At 32.1% G+C, this 24502-nt stretch overlaps 1 protein-coding gene across 1 annotated transcript in view; it reads right to left on the bottom strand.

The window, feature by feature from the left end:
* The window catches only part of LOC129945343 (hormone receptor 4), a 240686-nt gene that overhangs the window by 109831 nt on the left and 106353 nt on the right, over window positions 1-24502 (bottom strand). The window contains exon 4 of the mRNA XM_056055020.1: window positions 4966-4990. The gene's annotated coding sequence lies outside the window, so the exon portion shown is untranslated. The remainder of the gene's footprint in view (window positions 1-4965; window positions 4991-24502) is intronic.

Raw genomic sequence — 24502 nt, 5'->3', positions numbered from 1 at the left:
TAAAGGTAATTTTTTATTAACCTCATTATTCGACGTTATCTTTCGAGGTCTACCGCCATTGTGAATTTTTCGAAAAATAACTGTGTGCTTATAGCATATTTTTATCAATAAATGTTATTGATTAACAGTTTTAAAAGTTCGACACTATTTTTACTTTAAGTTTATTTGAATATTTATTCCATTCCATTTTAACATTTATTATTAAAATTTTAAATTGTGATCGCTAGCATCATCAAAGATCTGACAATAACTTTTTATTTTTGATTAGAATATGCTGGACCAAATATTAAGTGAAATTAGTAGCATTTAATAATTAAGTTGTAAAATTTGATAACTTTAGACACTAATAGAGTGCATGTGCTTTAGTTTTGCTCAACTTCTTTTTGATGAGTTTTTTTTAATTCTTAATTTTTTTTTTAATATATTAAAATAGAACAATATTTTGCAAATAATAACAAATTAAAATTATAAAAATAGCATTCGTGTTTTGACTTATTATTCGGATGTTTATATGATGTGATATTTTTTCGTACTTTAGTTTTGTCCATCACTTTACGTGCCATATAATCAGATAATTGAACTTCCGTGTCAAAAAGACTTCAAAAAATTTGAAATTAATTATTTTTAGCAAATCTATTAATTGAAGATTTGTGTTGAGACTACTCACGGCATGCTTATATTTTCTACCATAATCAACTTATTTATTTTAAATGCATTTATTAGAAAGATCAGATCACTGGAATTAAATTCGAACGTCGCATCGCAGCAAATTTTAAATGAAATCAAAGTTAGTTCGAATGGAACTTCTTTTGAATTCTAAAAAAAAACTTTGGTGAATACAAGCAAAGTATATTAGGCAACTTATTAAATTTAAAGGGCCGATTTGAATGTAAACCGCATCTAAACTTTAAGTTTTGTTTGTACTTTTCATTTGACATTTATCAATTTCAGGCTAATCCAATTTAAACCATGAACACAATTGAGTAACGCGTTAAAATTATTTAGGCTTATAATGAAAATTCAAATATAAGTTGATATCTTGCACTACGTGATTTTTTCGGTCAATCGGAAAAATTGTGCAGAAAGGTAGGAGATGTGAAAACACCAGTACGGCAGAAAATATTGCTGCTTTTCGCGATAGTGTGCCAACGTGGCACGCCCGTGGTTGATGAATGATGATATGATGAATAACACGCTTACAATGTGCAATTGACTTAAGAACTTAAGCTTCTTGACCATTTCAAGCGTTGTAGTCTCTATGGTGGCAGGAAATGGAAACAGTGGATGATCTATCTTCGAAGAAGAACTATTTATGGCCCGAAGTGGAAGATGTTAATGTGGGCGATATGTGGTTTCGACAGGAAAGTGCCACTTGCCACACAGGTAACGAAAGAATCTAAAAGCTAAAGGGAAAAATCGTCACATTAAATGGATAGAACCTCAAATTTGCTTCAGAGTCAACAAAAATTTGGGCCATCGCATCGAATTGAGGTGTGGCCCCGAAGTATCGGCGGAAATTTGGCCGATATTTTGCTCAATACATTACTGAATCATACCAATTTTTCATTATAAAAAGAAATGACAACAAAAGCATTAATAATAATTGTTCTTTTATTCAAAACATACACCAACTTTTAAAACGTAACCAACATTTCAAATTATCATCAAGATAAATATTATTGCGTTAGTAAGTCCTTCTTTTTCGGCTCTGACAAAAAATTTAAGATAATTTTTAGGTATGAAGTCACTTCTAAGTTCAGGGTGGAATAATTCATCTGTGAAAAAACCAATAGAATGAGAATTTTTTATTTACACGGCTTGAAAATGTCAAAAACGGCAAGTGTTTGCATACTAAAGATACTTCAAAGAAAGCCAAAAAAAAACTGCGTGTAGCTTCATAAAGCTTCATTTTAAAATTTGGAACAAAATTTAGTAGCGAGAGTTCCTGCACGGGTACGCTAGTTAATTTTTGTTTATTTCACGTTATTTATTTGTAAAAGAATCTATTTAAAGGTTTTGACAAAACCTTAAATATTAATGGCAAAAATCTTTAAGAAATCCTTTTAGAAAGACAATACAAATATTTGAAACCGGCTTGTCGCTCATCAATCTTTTTTTTAAAAATTAGATTCTTTGCATTAAACTTATTTTTCAAGTCTAAGAGACGAACAAATTAAACATTACACTTCCTGTGTCAATAAGAGTTACTTTAAATTGCATAAATACTGCAATTTGTGTGTTCAAACTATCAGCTGGCAAAATTATTGATCGATAATAATTTTATCGTAATGTATTTATTTCAATCAATTAAAATTCAATGAAATTTCGAAAAAAAACTAATAGATAAACATACATGTAATTACTGTAGGTACTTGCTAATATATTATTAAAACAACAAAAAACAAAAATAATTAAATAATACAACAAACTTTGTTGAGCTATTCACTCATACGTAATTTCCAGAAGACCTACATATACAATTACATTTTATACTAGTATGTTCAAGTCTAATAGTTAAAATACTTACCTAAAGTATCTATAAAAATATGTACAGGCAAAATGAATCTATTTTAAATGCGCTTAGTGGCGGGGGGGGGGGGGGGGTAGGTTAGGTACAAGTACCATTAGTATTTTTGTTTACTTCAATTACACACATTACATGCTGCATTTACATGTGTTCGAATATTACCCATACACGCAAAATGAGATTGTAGACACAACTATTTAGATACACTATATAACTACTGCAGAACGAGAGACTATCAAAGTCAAATTATGAAATAGAAAAGTCAGTGCAATGAACTTTGAAAAACTATCACGGACACAGATTTTTCATGCGCAAAGCAGTGATGTAGATTAGAGCAGTAGCAACTTTAGTGCAGTCGTATAGTTTTGTGCATTTAATTCGGTGGCGGATTATTTAATCAGCGTTAAAGAGCATGAAAGAGGGCGCCCAAGTTATAACTATTAATTATTTTTGAAAATGGTGCTCCAATTGTCTACTTTTTAAAAATAGTCTGAAACTCAAAAGAGCTTGCAAGATTTGAATGCCTTTAAACATGTATAGGTAAGTTCTTTTAAGTACACACTAATATCTCAATATTCGCAATGAAGTGATGGCTAATTCGACAGAAAATTGTTTGTAATGAAACAATGCGAAAGTTTTTGAGTGATGTTAATGTTTCGGTTATATTCCTATCGCTTATCATATCCAAAGTTCTTTTTTTGGATCCTATCCAAAAGACATAAACTTGTTTTAGGGGCACCTGGTGCCAAAATATGCACCATACACTCAAGTTTTGGACGAATGATGTGGCAGACAAGCAATCATTTATAATTATAAGGAAGAGAGTCGAAGACAAAACGGAACCTTGGGGATCACCAGCATTTATTTCATGGGTTTCAGATTTGAAACCATCCAATACAACTTGTAGGTATAAAACGGTTTGAAAGGTAGTTTCTAATCCAACGAAAAAAAGCACGCATGTTCTATAAGAGAGTTTGGTGCCAAACTCTATTAAATGCTTTTGAAATATCAAAACCATGAAATTAAAAAACCATCAAATCACCCGTAGACCTATTGCTACAAAAGCCATATTGCCAGTCACTAAGAAGCTTTCTTTCTTCGAGATATTTCTTTCTTGGAAAGAACGATTGTTGGATGGTTAAGATTCGACAATCAGGATCGAACGACAAAACAAAAGTAATAACTAGGTCCATTTTATTTCTTAGATAGTGCAGAAAATTGAAGGTTTTTAAAAGAAAACATGAAGAAACTCCTTGCAATTATTAAACCAGACCTTACAGAAGAAGGGGGCAATTTGTATGTCCACTTGAAATCAAGAAACAACTAAATGATTTCGGAAGGTGTGGTTGTAAATATTAAATGTTCTTTAACAATACAAATTAAAAAAAAAAGTTTTGGAAACTCTAGTGAACTGCATTCCGGAACCCCTAAACTTATACAAGAACTAAAAACTCAATCAATTAATAAGCGGCCCTAACATAGAGATATATTGATCATTTTCTTATCCAGCACCGAGTTTCATTGCAAACCGAATGTGGGACTAGTAAATTTTGCATTGTTTTTGTTAGATACTTTTTGTATATATACGTATATGGTACATACGAATATCTAGATACATTTCTATGCAAGCCTGCCTGACTACAATAACAACGAGCAGCGACGACAACAACGAACGATAGGATTTTTCAGTGGGAAAAACTATTAGCGCATAAGAGTTCGCATAAACAGGGCTGTGTTGTTGTTTGATTGTTAGGGAACTTGTTGGCATGGCAGTCAACATGAAGGCTTGAAGCATTCAGTGATATTAATGACGTGCATTAGAGGGAATGTATGTATGTATTTATAATGTATTATGTATATCGTTAAGTTCTGTCACTGAATTTCAATTTTGCTTCTTTTTTAAGATTTTACATTTGTTTTTTTTTTTTTTTTAATTTTCAATCAAAGGGGATAAAACATATTAAGATACCTATTGCAAAATCCTCTTGACAGCCTTCAAAATATCGCTAGCTGGTAGATAAATCTTTGTAAGCAGACTTCCTCATTACATCAGATGGCTTCTACATAAACTGCAACTGCACTACTGACTTAAGTTTCACCATTCGAAGATGGAATTTCTTGCAACTGTTACGGTGTGTTGTTGCAGGCTGAGCGAATTGTGACTTTTGTTGTATTTGATGTGTCGTCAGCCGTTTCAGTCAAGTAAACGTATTTTAATTCATCACCTGATCGTAATGAAATAAATTCATACTAACATACATCTGAACGTTTTTTGTTGCAAGACATGATAAAAATCCAGCATTGTTTCCAATTTGTTTGTGCTAAGTTTTATCTATACAAATACATACTATTCACCTTACAAAAGAAAAAAGATTGTTGTTTTTATCTTGTACATAGATTTTTTTTAATATAGACCAAGATACAGATGCTTTACTTACCGTAACAGCTAAAAAGTGTCTTCCCCTGTAAATAAATAAAAAAAGAATCATCAAAAAATAACTGATAAATAGTCGAAAATGCATTTTTCAGGCATAGATTATGTAAAACTTTAGGTACTGGCATTCAACGGTAATAATGGACACATTCTTATTTTAATTTGTTTTAATATAAATACATTTACTTTTCTTTTTAAATTAAACAGCTCATAAGGTAAGACTCTAAAAAAATAAATTGTGTTGATAGAAGAAGAAATATTTCAGATTTTTTTATTTTATAAAAGGGCCGCTTAATATCAAAGTGATTGTTCAATGAATAATAATGAATACATTGGATAGATCTGGCCCATGAATTATGTCTTTTTTTAAATATCCCATTTTTGTCATTTTTTCCTTTTTAATTTTAAGATTTGTGTTAGAAAACAAACAACAGAAGCAATTTTGCTTTTATACAAGCCAGCTTTAAGAAATATGTATTTATAAATAATATATGTTCGAATACGCTCTTTCTGAATTAACATGACATCTTACATATTTTTGTAGCTCATTCTGAATTTTGACTGAACTTACTGATTTAGTCAACTATTAATATTGATTTACATTCCAAATAAGAAGTTTCAAATTTTTAAATAAGCGTTAGTCCATTCTGCAATTCTATAAAAAACATATTAATATTTCAAATCGAATTTTGAAACACAATGTGATAAATCGATGCATCTACAGTTGCACTTTTTACATACAAATTTATCATTCCATGTTATGGCACTTTTTTTTTTAAATATTTACATGCATAGGCATTGGTATTTTAGAGCAAACATTTTGTTTTACAATTTATTGTTTTTCATATTTCTTTCCTCTCACCCTTTACTCGGGTGTTAATTGATGTTTGTATTCTAAATTTAAAATGCATCAGCAAAACTAATTGCAGCGAAGAAATTTATTCAGCATTGTTCTTTGACCTGGTTTTCAATTAAGTTCATTTGGATTTTGTTTTATTTTCTGACCCACAATTCGAGGTTTCGATTGACAATGACTCAATTACTGCGTGGTTATTTGGTTCTGTTTTTTTTTTTTTAAACAAATAATAATAAAATGAAACAAAATTAAAACAAAAAATATGAATTATGTTGCTTAAACACTCTCTGTTAATGACCTACCCAATTTTATAAAAGTATTACCTATATTATGATATATGCTAATTTGAGCTAGCTTGGGCAAAATTAGCTTCATTGCAACATAAGAAAAAGCGCATAGACATACATATAGCATATTTGACCTACTGCCATTTTATACAAAAATATTCGCTATAGGACAACAAAAAGAACGCCCAAAAACACTAAAAAATAAAAACAAGTGACGTCAAATATTGAAAATATCTACATACATATATACATATTTATAATGTTTTGTATAATAATTATGTCAGCCCCGAAAGCGTAAATACCTTGGATGATAAGGCTGTACTCTTTTTTATCCTGAAATTTAGGGTTATTCCAGGTTCCAGTGAAGTTAAAAAAGTACGAAATAGTTTTATGTTTTAGAAAGACACAAATAACATGGTAATCTCATATCACAAGAGAGTTTATTGTTAATGTTAATGTTAATGTTAATGTTAATGTTAATGTTAATGTTAATGTTAATGTTAATGTTAATGTTAATGTTAATGTTAATGTTAATGTTAATGTTAATGTTAATGTTAATGTTAATGTTAATGTTAATGTTAATGTTAATGTTAATGTTAATGTTAATGTTAATGTTAATGTTAATGTTAATGTTAATGTTAATGTTAATGTTAATGTTAATGTTAATGTTAATGTTAATGTTAATGTTAATGTTAATGTTAATGTTAATGTTAATGTTAATGTTAATGTTAATGTTAATGTTAATGTTAATGTTAATGTTAATGTTAATGTTAATGTTAATGTTAATGTTAATGTTAATGTTAATGTTAATGTTAATGTTAATGTTAATGTTAATGTTAATGTTAATGTTAATGTTAATGTTAATGTTAATGTTAATGTTAATGTTAATGTTAATGTTAATGTTAATGTTAATGTTAATGTTAATGTTAATGTTAATGTTAATGTTAATGTTAATGTTAATGTTAATGTTAATGTTAATGTTAATGTTAATGTTAATGTTAATGTTAATGTTAATGTTAATGTTAATGTTAATGTTAATGTTAATGTTAATGTTAATGTTAATGTTAATGTTAATGTTAATGTTAATGTTAATGTTAATGTTAATGTTAATGTTAATGTTAATGTTAATGTTAATGTTAATGTTAATGTTAATGTTAATGTTAATGTTAATGTTAATGTTAATGTTAATGTTAATGTTAATGTTAATGTTAATGTTAATATTAATGTTAATGTTAATGTTAATGTTAATGTTAATGTTAATGTTAATGTTAATGTTAATGTTAATGTTAATGTTAATGTTAATGTTAATGTTAATGTTAATGTTAATGTTAATGTTAATGTTAATGTTAATGTTAATTTTAACACAATTTAAATTGCATTTCAGCATTGCAGAATACAAGTGAATTAGTCTTCAATTTAAAATTGATAATTTTATTTGCATGCTTATGATTATTTTAAAATGTTTAAAAGTAAATATATATCTGATATATGTACACATTGGAAAAATATTTAAAGTATTGCAAATGGCAGTTAGTGTCACTTCACAAACTTCAACAACATTTTGAAACGCTGGCTGATATTAACTAGAACCCAGGGAGACAACTTTTGAGCCACCTTGTAAATAGGTTTTATTAGAATTAATTTATAAATTATTTAGTTATTCCAATGTAATACTTTTATTTTATTGAGTTTATTTAAACACATCACATATCTATAAAGTGTCAAAATAACAAGAACTTATCACATTAATTTGTAAAAACTTAAAAACTCTACAGGCATAAAATACATACAAATTTTTTGAACAGGAATGTATAATAGTGTGGGAAAACAACAACAACACAAAATTTTCCTTTTTACATTTGGCGCGTATCGGTTATGATTTATTTAACATATCGAATGTGTGCATTGTATCTGCAAATAAGCAGAAAAAAAACCTATCTATGATAATACTTAGCATTCGACATTAGACATGCCAACATTGTTTAGTCGGTGCAAGGCTGTTGTGTCAGTGACCGCTTCAAGTGCACATTGGCTATGAGAATAGATAAAATTAGAAGTTGTTTTCTGATAAATTGTAGTGGTCTGCTGTTGGAAAGAACAGAATATTGACAAAGCTTCTGAGCTGTTAGATACTAATATACGAGTAGGTACATCTTAGTTGCTCTAACAATAATAAAGCTTCTGCCTCGAACGTGTAAACGTGCAGGGAGTGTGGTTTTGTTGTTGTTGTTGTTTTCGTTTTGTTCTTCATATGTATAAGTTTGTATATTTCAAAAGTATCTACCTGTTTCATGCATTATATTCGACTAGTGCAGCTGCTTTGATGCAGTTTCGTCTAATGCCGGTACAAATAACTATTTCATTGACATCAAGGGCGAATATTGCCATTTGGCATATTGTTGTTAATAAAATATTGTTTGGGGGGCAACGAAGACGGTAACGGGGTGATGCGATGAAATAAATAATCAGAGGAATGAGTTATGTGCTGGGGTACTTGGAATTAGAATTGTTCAAGCGGACTGAAGATAATTGTGAGAATGTTGTTAAAGTACGCTTTGTCATGATGAATCATTTGGAGCGGAATGGTATTGATAGAATAATGATGGGTCAATGTGTCAATTTCAGGAGGATGATCGATTTTTCTTTTAAATTCAATTTGATACAGTTCAAGAAGGTAGATTTTTATTGAGCTTTAAAGTATTGCAATATGTTTTGAAATTGTGAACATTATTCGGACATTTAAGTTATCTTATGTATATTTTAAACAGTTTGCCCCTTTAATAAAATATTCATTACTTCATTAAATACAATGCAAACAATTTGGCCAACAAAGAGTTTTATGTGAAAAGTTCAGATTTTTGAACAATTTACCCACTAGTTAGTGAGTTTTAAATAATTTATTGTATATTTAGTTTCATTGTAAACAATCTATGTTAGCAGGTTAAAGATTTATCACTTTCATTTATTGCTTGTTTGGTTCTTAAAATCAATATTATTTCAATTTAGAAGTTTTACAGATATTGAGTCATTATAAACTTCCTTTTATCAATCTTATAACAACTATATTCTTTTTAGTATCTTAGCATTAATAAAAGGCCAATAAATAATATTTTCATTAACTTGTGCATTTTTATTGATATAATCTCTGTTCCAATACTTACACCAATCGCTTGCGAACAAAATAATACTCTTATTTAAATAAACAACTCACTATAGGTATTCAGCCCATCATAATTTCAGTTCAAAACAGTCCCTAACCCTAGGTAAATACATTTTCCTTGGGGTTGGTAATGGTTCAAAATGGAAATGCCAATCGCATTAAACATACATGTATCTAGACACCATAATGCACTCTCTGAGCGTATTTCCACTCTAAAGTTGAGGTAAGTTTCATCTCTTTAAAAAGAGCTTTTAAAGTACACTATCACGTTGAAACTTTTACAAACTGCAAAAATATAAAATAATAAATAACTATGACATATGCAATCGTATTATATTCCCAGTTCATTAATTTTAATAGCAAACCAGGCAGGGATCGGACTGAAAAAATACAAAGAAGCTTATCACATATTAGCGAAAGGTTCTGTTTTGTGGGGACTTAAAATTTGATAACCTGTAGTGGAAATTTTAATAATTGACTTGAAAGTGTAGTATATACATTAACTATTTAATTAAACATCAAAGGCTTAAATACAAGTGCCACCGAAGAAGTTAATATTGAGAGTAATTTGTTTGAATGAAATATTAGTTTTTTACTTGCGACTAACAACTATATGGTATGTTTTGCATTCGTACTAAATTTCGAACTTCAGATTTTGATCAAACATGACACTACGATGGTAGAGAAGTAGATAAAAAGTGGATCTTTCAATTCGGTACGTCTGTCTGTCTGTCATAGCCCCTGCAGCCCAAAGCATAGGGTCGATTGACTTCAAAATTCGAAATTAAGGTTTTGAGCTAAACGCCTAATGAAGTTGTTTTTTATTTGTTTAATACTAAAAATAAGAATAGTCCCCATTTAAATTTGTTGGTTACAAAATTGAAAACTCGATTTTTTCCAAAACAAACCAAAAGATTTTTTTTATTTTCTTTAATTTGTTTTGTCTTTTTTCAATATATAAAAAATACTAGCTTTTACCCGCGACTTTGTTCGTATTAGATAGTTTTTTTTGGAAAGTAGACGAAAAAACCTGAGCTGTAATTTTTTGTACGTATGTTTGAATTGTGGAGAGATGGGATGAGGCCATACTAAGTGTGATTGCCATAGGTTAGGTTTAGGTTAGGTTAATACATTTTAAGAAAAAGATAGGTTACTGCGATACATTTATATATACGACTTTTTCTGTTTCCATTCGTTGGCCAGAACTTATATATTTTGAGGGCTTGAGACTCGTGAGCACGCTACATATAATTGTCAATGGGAAAAACAGTTTGTTTCCAAATCATACAAATCAAATGGGGTGGCGCAACAGTCCGTTGTGAACCAGGGCCTAGTGACTTACAACTCTCAACCATTCCTGTGTGCGAGTACTGTTGTCAGGAATGGAAGGAACCTACAATTTAAGGCCGAATCCGAACGGCTAGTTTGAGAAAGCACTTTTTCATGACAAGAATTACTCTTGAAGGATTTGTCAATTCCTCGCAAGAGGCAGTACCCGCGAAAATTAATTGTTTTTAAATTAAGGTGGCACAGGCAGGGATTGAACCCAAGACCCCTTGCATGACAGTCCAACGCACTAACCATCATGCCACGGGTACTTTCCAAATCATACATGCAGCGGCATATTGTCCTGCTTGAGAATCATTGTGTAATGGTACTTCGTAGTCAGACAAAACTTTTTTACATATATCCATAATACAAATGCTTTGAAACATGCATAATTACCGGCAGGTCTGTCTAAAGTCGCCAACTAAGAGAACCACCATCCTTCCCATGAAAGCCCAGTTGGTCTTGATGTATTTCAGTGTACATTACTACGATTTAGTGGTTCAACTGCTTTTTTGTGGGACATTGCACATTCATCCCAAACAAACAATTTACATTTCTGCAAAATTCTTCCACGCTCACTACTTTTGCTGATATTACATACAGGCGTTTCCTCATGAGCTTAGTTCAACGGCAGTTTCAGAACCCCGTTCGCTGGCCGTCCATCACTAAGCAGCGTAGCTGCTATTCCTGAGGAAGCTACTGCTAAAGCAACTTCATTGTTTTACAGAATTTTAGCTAAAAATAGATTCAAAAGAAAAGTTTTCCTTGTGCATCCTGGAGCATCAAAAAATAGCAAACCATCTTCTCCGCTGGAAATTTTGTGTATAAATGTGTCAAAAACTATTTTTTGTTTTGAATTTAAAAGTGGAACATTTTCTGTTATTCTCTGCTCTAGAACGACACTACCATAATTACTAAACTGGAACTAAATTACTGCTGACTACCCCAATTCTCTGTGGTAAGGCATATCGAACGAAACGTCTTTGAAAATTTTCAATTCTGAGTGAATGGTTTTCATAAAAGGGAGAATATACTTGGCATGCATATTCAAGATGAGGACAGACTAGGAAAATGTAAAGCGCTTTAGTTATGATGTTTGTAATGCTCCAGAAGGGTAGTCCCATAGAAATGTTATTTTGTTTTTAAGTTTTCTCAAGAATTTATCAATCAATTGCAATATTTTTTTGTCTGCACAAGATCTTATAAGGTCTCAATAATGTTTGATGACCATAAATCATAAATCAATAAAAACCGCTCTTACGATTTTCAGTTTTTGACAACAAACTTTTTTTAGAGCTACATTCTAAAATTTTTGTATTCTTTACCAGACTCATTGGATACATTGACAAGTCACACAGTCGTGCATTTTATTAAGATATAAAATAGTTTTATGTCTTTAAGAATAATACAATTTATTTACATGTTAGCCTGAATTGTTTTTATTTTCAGTTCTATACATATATCAGTTTTCTATTATATTTTAAGTAAAATGAAGCCAGACACCTTAAAATCACAATATTATGCAACTTATTTAACCATATTAAATTAAAAGAAATAAAACAGATATATGTAATTTAATAGTTTTATTATGATTAAAAATTATCTACGGCGAATGGCCAGCTGCTGGCTTGAATAAATTCTAGCCGAGAAACCTAATTTTCAAACACATGGAAAACCGCATTTCTAAAAAAATCAAAGATTATTAAGGTAGTACAAATAACGCAATCCAAACATTGTTTCCTTACACCTTATTGATACTGGACACACATTTTCTTAAGTTTATTATGCTCACCCTTCAATGTCAAAGAAAACATAGGAATACGATATTATTTTTTTCTTTTTTCTACAACTTATAAACTGCCAACATCTTCGATATTAATTGAGTATTTAGTTTAATAATACACGAATATTGGTTATAAATTTGACATGTCATTTATCACTTCGATTGTCCTAAAATAAATGACATTTTTTTTCTGTCAATGATTCCATAACCTACTACAAATGGAGTAGAGTCCGAACACTAAACACAAAAACTGAAAACGTAGATGAAGACGAAGAAAAAGCTTTCGCATTCGTAAGCAAAGCACTCATTTGCAAAAACTCATCAGCAACGTCAACAACATCGTCATCGCCATGGGGAGGTCTTCGACCTTTCACCTACTTTCATCATCCTTTAAACTCCTACAAAATGTACTCGACATGTTGCTAGATACATTTATTGCTCATCGTCATCAGTTAAGACTTTTGCATATAGGTAGTAACAAAAAAGACATGTGGTGCAGCACGCATGCAGTGGAATTATAAATTCATATCTCACAATGGCACCTAATGAAATGAAATGAAATATAGGAAAAAGGTACAAATGTTCCGTGTTTCTGATGTGGATGTGGGCAAAAATTTGTTGGGAGTATTTTTGTTTATTTAAATTTTCTATTTGCTTTTTTTTAAACAAAATTTAAAAGTCTGCGAAGTCGAGACTAACGGGGAACGAAACACATTTCAAGCAGATGACACTGCAGGCGAAAACAGTATTTCTTCTCCCAATCTGAATCCAATAGAATTGCGCATCTCAATGGTGAAGTGAATACGAGTGTATTCATTTCCGGGTAAACTATTGATGGCATGGTGATTGAACATTCGATACTTCCCTCAATATTTACATCGAATGCTGGGTGGATCATGAAGATGCCATAATCGAAAGGGAAATTGAACTCGCAATAAAATTGGGATTTGTTTTAACATTAAACATTTTGTAAAATTGTACTGCCATTTATATTAACGATAGAAAGTTAAATTGAGTTAAATTGATCTTAAGAAGGATGTTTAAGTAAAGTTTATACAATGTACGACTCGTTTCGTTATAGTATATTGTGCGCGCACTAAAGGAGTTTTGAATAATCTTTGAATGACTAGACACAACATTATAAGTACATTTTTTGTGAGTGGGAAAGATTGAGTCCGGTAAAGCATTCCACATTCGTGTAGTGCGACTAAAAAACAGTATATCCAAAAAGGGTAAACTGATGGGCATTCTCAGGAGAGTTGGAATTACGGTTGAATTGTTTGAGCTGATAAATGCAAATGGCTATATCACTAGAGCATTGTTTATGAAAACAGCGATATAATAATGACACATATGAAACCTTACGACAGTTAAACAACGGTAACCTAACATTTTAAGAGCTATCTTCTGAATTCTGTCCAAGAGACTCAAGTGGGTTATTGGAGCACCTGCCCAGAAATATGGAATTGTAGTCGAGCTAAGAACGAATACAGGCTCTGTAAATTATAGCCAGATTAGAAGGTGTAAAAACTTCTTACCCCGTCGGAAAAAATCTAAACACTTAGCACCGTTTTTGGCGACTTCGTGTATGTGATCACTCCACAAGAGATATTTTGTGATGACTTAAGGAAGCTGTGCACCCATGGTTAGTGGCATTTGGGGAGAGTTACGCTTTTTTGACAGTAGGCAGCAATGAGTTTTCGAAGCATTAAATTCACACGGTTTTTGAAATCCCATTGGACAATGCTGTCAAGATCAGATTTATATGAAGGGAATGGGATTCCAAAAACCAATATGAAAAGCTGAGGATACTGTCATCAGCGAATCAATTTAGTGTGTTAGGTGTTGCAGACAAAAAATCATTTATTTAAATAAGAAAGAGTGTCGGAGACAAAACAGAGCCCTGGGGCACACCAGCGTTTATTTTATGGATATCAGATTTGAACCAGTCGAATACTTCTTAATTGAACGTTCAGAAAGGTTATTTCTAACCCAACGAAGAACAAATTCATATAAATATCAAATGCATGCATTTTTGATAAGAGAGCTGGATGCCGAAATCTGTATATTTTTTATTATAATTTTAAAAACTTTAGTATTATTTTAGGCTTTAATTTAAAATGAAAAATAAAAATTATGGTTTTTGTTAAAAAATAGAGCCTTTCAATGGAAAATTGGCTTATACTTTTGAAGGCTGATAGAAGAGAGTCTCTTAAAATGTTGGTTATCTAAAGTAAAAGGTCTTAAAGAAGCCTAAAACCATAATACTGTATGGTTTACTTTTCATAACACAACATGGTTCCATACTAAAAATGTGTATGAATGTGCATAGCTATTTCCAAAATATTATAATTTCATACCTCGGTATATTTGGACATAACAAAAGAAAAAACACCTTCACTTCTCACTATACGATCCAACTAATAGAAACCATGCACCAAAGTGTTGAAAGAACAAAAAGTCAAACAAGAATCTCAAGGTTGTAATCTGATGCACATTGTTGAATTCACCCTGTTGAGATAAGGTCCATGAGAGCAATCACATAAACTGCAATCAAATTCTTTCTCACATTAGTTACAAAAAAAAACAAATATTTGCTTTGCCAATAAATTACCTTGTACATGACATGACGCTTGCAAATTACTTTCAAAAACTTGTTAAACTACCTAGACAAACAAAATATTATCAGAGATGAAAACCAAACAAATAATACATTTATCTTCCCGCTTCCACCCGCCGCGCCGCCTTCTTCAGCCTAGATGGCTTTTAAACGACTAACGATCAACAAAATGTAAGCTTAAAGAAACGTTGCAAGATCAAAAAAATCATCAAAATACTCTTTAGCTGCAGCATTCAAATGTTCAACTTGAAATTTACACCTTCGCCATTCTGTTTGGCCATTTGGATTTCATTTCGCGAACAAAGTGCTGTCATCATTCCAAAATAAAGCTCAATACTTAAGCTGACAGGCCCTCTCCTACATGGCTGGTTTCGTTTTCATATACCTATTGGACTCGCCGCAACCAAGCCGTATCCAAGATATTGTAAAGTCGTGCATTAAATCATTGTCAAAACAAAACTGACAATAACAAGATGTAAGAGCTTTTAGGGTTTGGCTGTGTTTCGGTTTCTCCTACAACTTGTACCCATCCTATAGCGATCAAATTTAATTTTTTTTGCACAAATTTTAACAAATGTTACCGAAAGTGAGCTTAATAACTGTCTTAACTTAACTTAAAGATTTGTTTAAGAAGAATTAAAGTTGAATGAAAAAATCAGTATTATTTCGGAGAATTTCGTATGAACTAACTAAATAGCCTCAAATTCGGAATTGATTTGATTTTAAATAAAACACAGTGTGAGCACTAGGAAGAGAAAAGAGGGTTTGAAAGGAGATGTCGGTGCACATTGGTTTTGAATTCCTGAATATTGCAATGACTTCGAAAAACAGAGTTTGGTAAGGCAATCCACATTCGCGTAGTACACATAAAGAAGGAAATTCTGTATTTGACAGTACGGCCGAAGTTGGGCTCGAGTGTATACTGATGAGCATTCCTAGAAACGCGAGCATTACGGTTGAACTGTTTAAGGGGATGAATGCAACTAGCTATTTCACTAGAGCATAACCCGTAAAATAACGGTAAAAAAGGGTCAACCAAGGAACCTTACGCCAGTGTTCAGGGGAGAGTACGATAAATTTGGCAACAAAGTTTGATGACGGATTTGTATAGAACAGTTAAAAACAAGCATTTTTTACTATGGGAGGGGGGGTCTATCTCCCCCGTTTAGGAAGTAGGGGCAATTTAAAAAAATATGTACATTAAATGGGAAAACAATAATTAACTGTACTACTTACAGTAATACTTACAGTTAAGTATTATACCTTTTTTTTAAAGCCAACATTTTTGTTTATTAGCTTGTTTTTAAATCAAGTCAAAACTATGCATAGTTTTTGAAAAAAATAGTTTTAAAGTCAAAATTTGTGCAAAAAAAAGTAAAAAAAGGGTTAAAGTGTAATTTTTCAATACATCAAGATTAATTACCACTGTTTTTATTTCAGAATTTATTGCTCTTTGTTTTTGATCAAAAACTGAAAACTAGATGATTTTATGTCTTTTGGTTCTTTAGAAAATTGAAAATTACAGAAACAAAATATTTCAATTAAATTACCTTTTCCTTGCTTAAGTAGGCTTATTTTGATAGTAATAATCGAATAAGGATTAAGATATGTTCATCTTGCACGCACTCAAACTTGCACCCACCCCAAATCCTATAGTGTAGCCAAGCAGGGAGGCAGCATGCCCCCCTTAGGCATCTGTTTGCATCGTAAAGTCAAGTAAAGCAATTCATTTAGCATAACCCAGAATGCACCACGAGGATGTAGAATTGCATTGAATTCCGCGTCCCAGTCATTTAGTCTTTAAGTAAGTCAGGAGTTAGTAAAAAAAAGTCACGTCAATTTTCAATGTGTTGAAGGTATGTAAGTCTCGTCAGTGAATTCATCGTCCGTACTAGTGTCACTGTGGAGTTCGTTAAGTTCGTCATTGATGGTAAAGAGTCGAGGTTGTTTTGGCGGTAACACATCTTCTAGGTGTTCACTGCGAACGTCGAGGGGTCGAAGTGCTTTAGTTCACTTTCTTTTCCATCAATCAATCATCTTGCACCCACCGAACCTTACTCCCTTCGTACCTTGCACGCACTTCAACTTGCACCCACCCCAAATCCTATAGTGTATCCAGGCAGGGGGGTTGCAGATCCCACTGTTGCATACCACCAAACTCGCACCTACCATTGTTACTATCAAAATAAGACCAGTCAAGCAAAAAAAAAAATTAAAACAATAGTTGTGGTTTTTTTTAAATTTTCTCGAAAACTGAAACACATAAAATCATCTAGTTTGCAGTTTTTGATCAAAAACAAATAAGAGCAATAAATTCTGAAATAAAATTCTGGCTTTAAAAAAAGGTATACAACTTGTAAGCATTACCGTTATTTTTTAATTATTTTTTTCCATTTAATGTACATATTTTTTTAAAGTTCCCTTACCGCCTAAACGGGGGAGATAGACCATCCCCTCCCATAGTAAAAAATGCTTTTATTAAGACCCTCTACCAAAAACCGTTATTATATCTTGTCGCCAAACTTATCGTACTCGTGCCAGTGTTCAAGTGGAGTAAATGAACTTATGATGATATTATCACCATTTAAATGCTCTGCGTTCAATATTATTCAAGAGGCTTAAGTAAGTTGCAGAAGCAGCAGCCAAGATATGGGAATTTTACTCAAGCTTTAAACGTATATAAGTCTTGTAGATAACAGCCAGACCAGAAGGGGTAAAATATTTCTTGCATCGCCTAAGGAAACCCAAACACCTTGCGGAATTTTTGGCGACAACACGTATGTGATCGTTCCACAAAAGGTGGTTGTTGAAACACATACCGAGAATATCGAGATGAACAGTCTCATTGTTGCAAGTGCCATCCATGGATAATGTCAAAGAGGGTATATCTCGCTTTAAAGATACAAGACAGCATTGGGTTTTCAAAGCATTAAATTCCACGCGGTTTTTTAATCCCCATTGAACAAAGCTGTTTAGGTCGGAATTTAATGAGCTTTTCATGTTTTTTCGTTGCAGTTCCACATCCGAAGAAGAGAAATGTGAGTTTAAAAACGAATATGAAAAGCTAAGAGTATCCTATCCTCACCGAAACAATATATTGGATTAGAACTTGCAGACAGGAGATCATTAATAAAAAAATGAGAAAGAGTGTTGGAGACAAAACAGAGCCCTGGGGCACACCAGCACTTATTTTGTGGTTTTCAGACTTGAACCCATCCAATGCAACTTGTGTTAACCGATTAGAAAGGTAATTATTAATCCAATGAAGGAAGGATTCATGAAAACTGAAAGCACACATTTTTGATAAGAGAGCCTGATGCCAAACCCTATCAAGTGCTTTTGAAATATCAAGTGCAATCATTTTGCGCGGTAAAATGAACCATGAGATCACTAGTGGACCTATTGTTTCGTAAGCCGTAGTGACGGTCATTAAGAAGCTTTTGATTCTCAAGATATTTCTTCAGCTGATAATTAATCAGCGTTTCAATGACCTTGGAAAGAAGGTACGCAAGTGCAATCGGTCCGTAATTAGAGGGGGAGAAAGATTCGCATTTTTTGGGAATGAGCTGGGAAGTTTTCCATCCGCTCGAAACACGATCTGAGGAGAAGGACAGATTAAAAGGCTTACGCAGTTATTTTGCCAACTTTGAAGAACACCTCTTCAGAATAAAAGCGGGGATACCATTCGGACCAGCGAATTATGAATTTTGAGATCTTAAAGAATTCTTGCCACAGTACGAGTGCAAACAAATATTGGTCCCATAGAATCACTAACTCGCTTAAGTACAGGCGGAGTCATATCACTCACTGGCAGTGTTGAATTGGTGGCGAACTGCCTAGCAAAGAGATTAGTTTTCTCTTAAGAGCTAACAAAAGGAGTGTCATTGACAACGAGCGTCGAAGCCGAGGAAGAGGAAGAATTCATCATGTTTTTTACAAATGCAATACAAAATTTACCACAATCGATTTATTTTTAAAACAATTCATCATATAAAGTATATGCTGTCATCAGGAGAGGACCGTAAACACTGTCAAAACGTCACCATCGACAGACGTAACTTGGAATTAGTAAAGGACTTTGTCTACCTATGCTCCGCAACACCAGCGCTAAAATCAAACGAAGAATTACTCTTGCTAACCGCTGTTTATTTAGAGTAAGAAAGCAACTGAGAAGTAAATCCCCCTCTTTAGGGACCGGATTTTCACCATATAAGACCGTCCTGCTATACGGTGCAAAAGGATGGACTATATGAAAAAACCGGATGAAAAGTTGTGTCGTTTCGAAATAAAATTTCCTTGCGTGATCTGCGGTCCCGTTTGATTAGAAGGGGAATGGAGGAGAAGATGGAACGAATAGCTGTACGGGCTGTACAGCGACGTAGACTAAGCCAGACGGGTCACGTAGAACGGATGGAAACTAATGCTTCGGCCCGGAAAGTCATCGAATTCACACCCACAAGGTAGCGCAGTAGAGGAAGTCCGCGGATCGGGTGGCGCGCACAAGAGGAAAGTTACCTCACCCAACTTTTAATGCGAAACGGGAGACATTTGTTGAGTGAGGCCCTAGTTCACAGAGCACTGTAGTGCCACCTTAAGTAAGTAATCATATGTGAGATCGAGTAAGAAGTCACATATTCTCCGATTGAAGAAGTTGTCGAAATGTTAGTCACCATGATGGCGAAATTTCATAGAGCTGCAATGTTTTATAGAAACTAAAGCAACAAAGGGGTATGCTCATTTTCGGCCCGGAGTGTACACCAAAGAATTTGGTATCAAATTAAAGGTTGTTCTAAGCCCGATATATCTACAAAAATATTTTGTCGATAACTCATGGGAGATCCGAGATATTTGAGATTAAAGTTCGAAATGTCCAACCATTAAAAATCTGCACTTTTTCGACATAAATGCTTATATCTTTCGATACAGAAAAGTTAGAAAAATCAAAAAGGTAAAAATAAAGGTGTCAAAAATATCTTTTAAATGAAACTAAAATTACATTTGTATGATTTAAATATTTTGAGTTATTTTTAATCAAACCTTTGAATAACAGTATTTTTTAGGTAAACTTTTGTACGATAATATCTTTTAAAATTCAATGATGATATTAATTTTTTTGGCACCAACCTTTATTTTCATATATAAGTTTTTAGGGTTATTATAAACTAAATAATAATTAAAAAAAAATAAATAAGCAATGGATTTGGAAAAACATAATTCTAATCTGAATCATAGGTCACTAAAAGGTTGTTTAAAAATTGAGAAGGGGGTCTTAAATTACTCTCATATCTTTCCCAACTAAAAAACCATATTATGGTCATAACATGAGCGCAGCATCCAACCGTTCTTCGACCTACTAGGCAATTGCAATAATATTGTAAAATTGACCTTTGGCAATTAACGCATACCTGTCTTCGATTTCCTACACCTGAGCCATGTTCGTTTCTTTGCACTTGGGAACTATTTACGTTACTTGTATTTTCATTAAAAGTTGAATCGTAATCCATTTTTGTCAAAAAACATATTTTAAGAAGAAATCACATCAAAAAACCAAATATCAACTGCATCAAACCAAAAAATATAACGGAAACAAACTTATTGACAGATATTTAATAGCGTGAGTGGTTAACTCTTTCCTGTATGTTAAACTTATACCGCTCACATGCTACTCTTCTAACATTATAGTGTTAGGTATAAGATTTTTTTTAGGTCTTTTAGGAGCATATTTTTGAATTATTATTGTCAAAATGAATACATTTTTTAAAAAACCCTAAGAAATTATATATGAAAATAAAGGTTGTGAACTAAGTCACTTATTGGTGCCAAAAAAAAATTAATATCATCATTGAATTTTAAAAGATATTATTGTACAAAAGTTTGCCTAAAAAATGCTGTTATTCAAAGGTTTGATTAAAAATAACTCAAAATATTTAAATCATACAAATGTAATTTTAGTTTCATTTAAAAGATATTTTTGACACCTTTATTTTTACCTTTTTGATTTTTCTAACTTTTCTGTATCGAAAGATATAAGCATTTATGTCGAAAAAGTGCAGATTTTTAATGGTTGGACATTTCGAACTTTAATCTCAAATATCTCGGATCTCCCATAAGTTATCGACAAAATATTTTTGTAGATATATCGGGCTTAGAACAACCTTTAATTTGATACCAAATTCTTTGGTGTACACTCCGGGCCGGACGTCCCTTATAAAATGAGCAATCCCCTTTGAGGACTTTCCATAAGATTGCTATTTTTTTTAAATAAATATTTATTGTGAGCGGTGACTGGTGACTGGTTCTTCTGTTTATATTGTGAATATGCAAAAGGGCACATATCTGAAAATTTAAAATGTTTAGGAATTGAAAAAACTGGTTACTTTTCTAACTAGTGCATACATTTCATTTTTTATATATACAGGCGATGACTTTTACGAGTACATATTGTAGAATTAATACCAGATATGTGCTGTTTTCGCACTTAATGGGCGAAGACAAGCATTTACATCACATTGGTATACAAAAAAACGCATTTAATAAAATCTTTGGCTTGAGTTTTTTCGACTCTAAGTAGAAGATAATGACGGTATTAAAGTTAACCAATAACGAATGACGCTTTAGAGCTCAAATATACAACAGCAAACAATATACCATTTATCAAAATTTAATCCCAAAGCTTGTTTCAAATAAAAACTCTAAGTTTTATTAAGGATTGTGTACTATGGTTTTAGTTGTTCACGTAGCTTGTAGCCCATCTAAAAATCCTCAACAAACTGACAGGCATACTAAAAGCTTTATGCTGCTTAAACTCTTTTTTCAAACAATCGTGGGTAATAAGTTGTAGTTATGGTTTTTTTCACTAAAATTGTATTCATATCATCTTTACATTCATTTTGTATGTTCGTTCGAAGTGTGTTTCTATGATAATTTCAAATTTCAAGTTGATGATATTAATTGAAGGAGCTTCACACATAAATGTACATACACAAGTACATATGTATCTCAGTGGATATTTTATGTTATGTTTTTACATTATTTGCAACAATCATAACAGCTTTTAGTCACTATTGTCTATTTTGGGAACACAAAACTTTCTCTTTTGAATTATTTCACTTATTATAAAAAATGAGTACCAGTGGTTATGTCTGAATTGGTATGGTTCTTTTGGAATAAACCTGTCAATAATCTGTACAATGTTAAATTATTTTGTTTGCAACATTACTTTAAGAATAAGACTGTAGACGCCGACGACGGGTACAGGAACCAATAGAAACATCAATAAGACCACAATTATAGCAATCCTATCATAATAGCAAAACCATCATTACAAAGTCATTTACTGACGCACGAAGACATGCAAATCAAAGTATTGCTTAGAACTTTTGAGTCTCTAAAGAAGAATGGGCATCTTGGTCTAACTATTGGCCAAAATTTTAATACATGTATGTCGTTGAAAAACTTGGGTTTTAATATATGGATATGTTTAAAACATGTTAAAAATTACAATAAGTGCAAAAATCAGTAGCAATAGTGCGCTATTTAAATGACAGCATCAATCAGTTTTGATGAACTAAATAGATCACATTTAAATTTAGGACCAATGGCCAATAATAATAGCAAGTGTCGAATAATTGGATTGACAGTATGAAAATTGAATTGAATGAATGGGAATAGTTGTGCACACAATTAAGATATACAACGCGTTAAATGTCTTACTTCAAGAGCTTCATTTTTGGTGGTGTGCACAAATTGTAAACCATTGAACTTAAATAGTATTACAATAAACGATTCTGCCTTTTGACAATACAAAATTCTAATTCCCAAAATGAGTCGCAAAATAAAGTTGACAAAAATTGTAGTGTTGTATACGTAATTAAGGAAAACAACATGTTTTATTTGACAACTCGATGGCGTCGGCTTAAAAACATGGTCGTTATTATGTTTATACATTTTTCTATGTAAACAATAATCGAATTCCAGATTTTTACTTTACTCAATGATGAAATATGAAAAGCTGATTCTTGATTTTATAATTTGCGACAAAATTGTTTCAATGAAGACGTCATTTTAATTGTATCCTCATCTGTCAATGAGTAACCCTTTCCTAAAACATTTAATTCTAATCAAGCTTGTAACAACAATTTGCATTTGGAAAGCAATCATTTTCTCTGCAAAACTTTTTATAAACTTATCTAAGTTCGCTTTAAAAATAAATTAATAAATTGGATGGCGCAACAGTACTCGCACACGGGAATGGTTGAGAGTTGTAAGTCACTAGGCCCTGGTTCACAACGGACTGTTGCGCCACCCCATTTGATTTGATTTGGATGGCGCAACAGTCCGTTTGAGAACTAGGGCTTAGTGACTGACAACTCTCAGCCATTCCTGTGTGCGAGTACCGTTGTCAGGGATGGAAGGAACCTACAGTTTTAAGCCGGATCCGAACGGCAAATTTGATAAAGCACTTTTCATGGCAAGAATTACTCTTGGAGAATTTGTCAATTCCTCGCAAGAGGCAGTACCCTCGAAAAAAACTTTAGGTAGCATAGGCAGGGATCGAACCCAAGACCTCTCGCATGACAGTACACCTTAATAACCATCATGCCACGGCTACTAAATTCGCTTTACAAGAATAAAATTTATAGTTTTTTGGAACGAAATAGCATAATTTTTTAAAGCTTTTTTTTTCAAATTACACTTTTCAATATTAACTTTTCACTTAGCATAAGAAAGCGTAGTGGAACAGAAATTTCGAAAGAAACATAAAAATTGCATAGACTTTCCAAGTTACACTTATCATTATCAAATTTTGTAGTAATGCTGTGGAAGAAAAAATATTGTAAATTAACGAAAAATAAATGCAAAGTCAAAAGTTGATAAGTTGTTTCGTGGAATAGGACTGAGATGCCGTATTTTTAGCCCATTCTCCACTTGCAGACGTAAAAATGACTTATATATGGAAATTTATTAATTTTTCCTGTCAAATTTAAACAAACCGGGAACGTTCTATTAAATTTTATTTGTGAATAAATTTGTTTAAGTGAACAGTTTTTAAAATTAATTTTTAAACCCAAAATTACAAGCAAAATATTTCAACAAAATTACTATCTAATTTTCATCCAAAGTTTATGTAATTAAGCTTGACTTTTGTGTTAAATTTTTAACACAAAACGATGGTAAGTTTATTTCGTAAACAATTGATAAATATGAATTATGGTCCAGGGAATGATTTCAGTAGGGAAGCATAATGATTTTACGTTGAAAGGTTCCTCAACATGAGATTTTCCCACCCCGCTCTTCACTTCTTGCAAGACTTCACAATCGTCTACATTAACATAGATTGTTGTGAGGAGAAAGATCTTTTGATAAATTGCTGTACGAATGATCAAGATTTCCAGAAGCTCTCAATATTTTTGTGTACGTTTAAATTAAAGTATACGTTTATATTAATATTTTAACGAGAATATTTCCATTCAGGAATAGAGGAGACCAGTTTATATGCACAATCG

This window comes from Eupeodes corollae, chromosome 2 (genome assembly GCF_945859685.1).
Source record: "Eupeodes corollae chromosome 2, idEupCoro1.1, whole genome shotgun sequence".
Lineage (NCBI taxonomy): Eukaryota > Metazoa > Arthropoda > Insecta > Diptera > Syrphidae > Eupeodes > Eupeodes corollae.
The sequence above is the reverse complement of the archived record's forward strand: the minus strand, read 5'-3'. Positions and strand labels throughout refer to the sequence as shown.